At 37.6% G+C, this 5,166-nt stretch overlaps 1 protein-coding gene across 4 annotated transcripts in view; it reads right to left on the reverse strand.

Annotated features, from left to right (window-relative positions):
- The window catches only part of ESRRB (estrogen related receptor beta), a 176,894-nt gene that overhangs the window by 171,231 nt on the left and 497 nt on the right, over positions 1–5,166 (reverse strand). The window lies entirely within an intron of this gene.

Here is a 5,166-nt window from a genome sequence, read left to right on the forward strand (position 1 = left end):
TAAAAAAAAAAAAAAAAAAAAAAATGTCATTTTCAGACTATTGAGGCTTCTTCTTAAACCTGTGTGTGACTAGATTTACAACAACTAAGTTACTTGGCTTAAACAGGTGAAGGGATATGAAAAGTATACCAACACTTTTTTTTTTTTAATTAAAATATTTTTAAAATAGCTTATAACATAAATGGCATGTAAGAACAAATAATTGTAGGGCATGAATTTTCACTGGACCTTTGAAAGCAATCTTTGCTTTTCATCTGTAGATGCTACAATTAATGGATTCCCAAGTTCATCACAAACTGTATATATGCACAGGTGTGCATACACACAGGTGAGAGCTGGCTATGTATCAGGGCAACTCTGTCTGCATACTCATGTGCCCTATATGTGTACAGTAATATGTAGCCACTTCTCAGGTGAAGAGCAGGAGACCATCCCCACAGGATGCTGCACAGCAGTGGAGATGGAGAGTAAGAATACATTGGCTAAAGAAATGCAAGAGAAATGCTTGCATTCACAATGCCAGACAGTGATTAAAACAGATCGAGAGAGAAGGAAAAACCCTCATTGCACCAGCCAAGAAGAGAGGGGATTGTGGTGGAAGGGAAAAAAAAGAGGAAAGTTTAAGATCCTATAAGGGTGGAGTGTGACCAGAGAAAGCAGCCTGAGAGCTTCAAAGGAAATATTCTGCCCCGGTGCTGCCACTAGTGCCATTACTATGGATGACACAAGAGGAGGAGACTGATTATTCTTTATTGTCACATATAATCTGAATCCATGTTTTGTTTTAGTATTTGGAAGCACCTCAAGATTTTTTGTTTCTTGTGGTCAATAGTGACTTAGCTTTCACCCTGGTCACTATTTATTTCTTGGATCAATACATCTCCACAACAGTCATAGAATCATAGAAAGAAGGACAGGAAGGGACCTATAAGATCATCAAGTCCAGTCCAGTGCCATGGGCAGGAGGTAATTGGGCTCAAACGAGCTCAACGAGTTATCTGTCCAGCCTCCTCTTAAAGGCCTCCAGAGATGACAACTGCACCACCTCTGCTAGAAGCACGTCCCAGATTCTAGTTACCCGTACAAATAAGAAGTTTTTGCTTATGTCCAGCTGAAACTTTTCCTTGACTAACCTGTGTCTATTGGTCCATGTCTTCCCCCGGGGGGAAGGGGAGAGAAAGGGAGGGCGCTGTTCTGCAATGTTATTCACCTAGGTCCTGGTGTTCTCCCTTGACATATTTGTAGGCATCTATCAAGTCACCTCTAAGCCTTCTTTTGCTCAGGCTGAACAGTCTCTCCTCATAGGGCCTGTCCCCCATGGGCCATTGGGCACAACTCCATTTGAAGTCAACGAAGTTACACCAGGACTGAAAGTAGTCCAGTCCCTGCTTGTCATATGTTGTCAAACATTTATTTAGCACTTACATGGACCTTCACATCTATCAAACACACAGTGCTGCTGCTGATGGCTAGCATCATTAGTCCCATTTTACAGCTGGGGAAGCTGAGGCATTCAACAAAATGACTTGGTAATGTAGCAAGTCAGAGACTGTGCCTGGAAGCACACACACCACTAAAAGATATTTCTCCCCTCCATACTTCAGGGGAGAAGGATTACCAAGGCACCAGCTAGTCTCTTGTAGTTCAGCCTTTATGGGTTCAGAGTTTCAAACCCAACCCAAGGGCAGAAGGCCATTGGCTATGTTGCAACGTGCCAGCCCTTAACAGCATAGAATCCACTGCAGTCCATTAGAACTCTAAGCGTCTCCAATGAGACTAGGATCTATCTGGGTGTCTGTAATTAATTCATCACAAGGGCATTCAAGCAATAATTTGGCCCATAGTCCCCATGGCAGTGGTTCTGATTTCTTAACTATACCATTTCACCTAAAGACTCCAGCTAATCTGAAGGGTAGAACATGGCTCAATAACATGCAAGTCTGCCCTTCAGAAACAGCACGATTGAAGTGCTGACCTCTCCACATTTTTTAAGAATAAAGGGTTGGCCAAGAGTCAAACAGGCCCAGAAACATTCCATTAAAAAATTAAATCAAGTCTTCTAGAAACGGATAAAAGGGCAGCTCACCCTTCTCATTTAGAAGAGGATTTATCTGGAGTTTCTATTAGGCCTGTACATGCTCTCCATGCCTACCTACAGAAGAGATGCTCTGAAGCATCACTTGACTTTGTTTTAAATATCTCGCTACAGTTTCCATTTTAGCTTTGTGAGATGATTATTTTTTTCTTACTGAACTGAAGTTGTACAGCGGTTGAAAATGCTGATGGCTTAACTGGTTTCATTTTTTTTCCATAGCAGCCCTGAGGGGTTTTAACTCTTTCTGCAGCCCTGAAATCCTGCTTTTGGAGTTCAATGTTTAACTCGCGCTGGGAGACTCATAAATATTCGGAGTCACTCTCTCCCTCTCTGTTTGATTAGGAAATGAGCCTTTAACTCAATGTAATCCCCAAGCCATTAACAAAAAAGCCCTCAACAGCTCTACTATTAGAATTTCACTCCTAACCCACAGAGGATTGAATTAGATTAACATAACTACCCGCAATCTGAGTTTATTTTCTGTGCCAGATAGAAATGTGTTTTCAGGAAAGGAAAAGAGAGAGTGAGAGAGCAAGCATGAGCATAATGAAATGTAAAAATAGAGAGATGAGAAAGAGATGGACAGATGTATAGGTGAAGAAATAAAAAGAGGGAGACAAGGGATAGCTGCACAATCTTTAATAAGTAGCTGATGGCTTTGCAGGGGGGGAGTTGTATTTGAAGGGCCCTCACAGTGTAGAATTGTACTACTAAGAAGAGTGTTTTCTCCCCTAGTGTTTTCTCCATATTTTCAGAGACTTAAAGATACACACCTGGGCATGCTGCGTTTTCGACACCTGTGCAGCCCATTTGGAACAGGTTTTATTCTTAATTCCCATGAAGAGTTATACATAACGAAAGAGAGAAGAGAGTAAGGCAGAGAGAATGCATGCGTCAATCATTACTTTACAGTCACAGAAACAAATAGACAAGGGTGGAACAAGCAAGATTTTTCATTCCTCAAAATCACAAACAGCCCTGTGACAAATTACATTTAAGAAGCCAGTTTGGAGGAGACTAGGTTGATGGGTGCTTAGTCTGCATAAAATTAATCGTTAGTGAAGCAGAAAGTAAATAATAACAGGCTGCCTTCCACACAATGGATCAAAGTTTTCTAATCATTTATTTATCTAAACACGCATAAAGATAAAAAAGATGTCCCATAATCTATTGATCTGCATGCTATAGGGCAGTGGGTGCTTGGTAATTTTTCTAGAATTTTTGCCAGAATAAGACAAAGAATCTGCAGGTTGAGCAGGAAGAGACCTATAGTAGCTGTTTAAAAGAGGAGGAGGAGGATAAAGTTGAGCAGTTATTGTAAACCAACCAATAAAATATTCCCCATATCCTTAAGACCAAAAAACACAAGAGGTTTATTGGGAATATTTGTTCAAGAATGTTTGGATCTCTGCAAAGTGTTCAGTCATGGGTAGTTGTAGTCATGCCTGAATGTAGGCACATTGGATTTTTGTCGCATTTGCAGTGGGGCAAGAGGGTTTTTTTTTTTTATTTTAAAATAGTCTGCCTTTGTTCTTGATTTTTAAGAAAACCAAAGATCAGCTGTATAATAGTGACTTTGTTAATCAACAATCAGCATTTTTCATTTCTTCACTACATTTAAAAAACCCTCCTCTCATTTGTATAAATTAAAATATGATGTATAAGAAACAAAGAAACAATAAATGCAGCATTGTATCAGACAAAAATTATGGTTTATAGCAAGCATACTTGAAAAAAATGAATTGAAAAAAGAAAATCTTAATGAGTCAAAACTAAGCTTTCTATAGTGAGCATTTTCACAGTGGTAATTTGATTTGATTTTTTTTTTTTTTTTAAACAGAGGAAGCTGTGCATTGCAAGGATCATGTTAAATGTTACTAACTTAAGCAAAAAAAAAAAATCAACATGTTTATCAATTTTGTCCTGCTATCTGACCTCTGTATCAAAATTCCAGTTCAGTAGCTTGAGTCATTACATCCATGATTAGAAACTCTACAAGAACCAATCTGAAACAACTTCCAAAATAAGAGAAACATTTACAAGTTTAAAATTTAGGGACTTATTAAAATGTACACTGAATTTAAAAACCCGTAACAAATTATATGAGCTTTAAAAAGACTATTTGATCTATTTGTAAACTTTCCCCAGTTAATTTTGCCAAAACTATCATTTATTTCTGAGTACTTGATATTTTCACTAATGGAAAGTCTATTATCTATAAAAAAAACCCCACTGAAAAGCAAAATAAAATTTGTAATCTTGATCTATTTCTCAGACACTATAAATATAAGAAATTCCAAAGCAGTCTCATAAATATATAATAAAGGTTTTTTCTATATTGAAAAAATATAACTGAAACTAAATTCAGTTAAAATGATCAAATCTTTGAGGCCAAAATATGAAACACTACTAACTAATAAAAACTATTTTAATTTTAATACTTACATACAAAAAGCTGAGGAATAAAAACTAATTGCCAATTCTTTTTCAAACCTTTACAATAAGAGCTTCTCCTCCTTTTTTTCTTAACAAAAAGCACTCGAAAATGCTCTATTGTTCAAACAATTTTGTATTCTAGATGCCTTAAAGCAAACACCTCATTGACAATCACAGAGACAATAAGTTCTTCTTTTGATTGTCACCATGCCTGACTTCTCAAAGTACTGCACCCTTCTATTGTCACCACAGATAGTTGCTTGGGGACTTTTAAAACTTGCTAAACATCAGCTGCTCAGTGCCAAATATATTCCGTAATACAACATTTCATTTTCATAGTTGTGCTACAGAAGGTTTGAGCCAACACTGCTACTGAAGGGAGAAAAAGGGGGTGTTTGGTTCTTTTTACAATTGGCTGCTGAAGTTTCCAGGTTTATGGTTCCTTTACCAGCACCAGTCAAATCACACCTGTCCTTGGTAAGCCCTTAAGCAGAGTTACATTATACGTTGACCTTTTCCAAATGCCAGCAAACCTGACTATTCCTATTTCCCAAACAATCCCATACCACTCAAACTTTCATTTGGTTATTTCAAGAAGGGAAAAAAGAAAAAAAAAAAAAAAAAAAAACCCAAAA

This window comes from Gavialis gangeticus, unplaced genomic scaffold (assembly GCF_001723915.1).
Source record: "Gavialis gangeticus isolate Ggan-Ray unplaced genomic scaffold, GavGan_comp1, whole genome shotgun sequence".
Lineage (NCBI taxonomy): Eukaryota > Metazoa > Chordata > Crocodylia > Gavialidae > Gavialis > Gavialis gangeticus.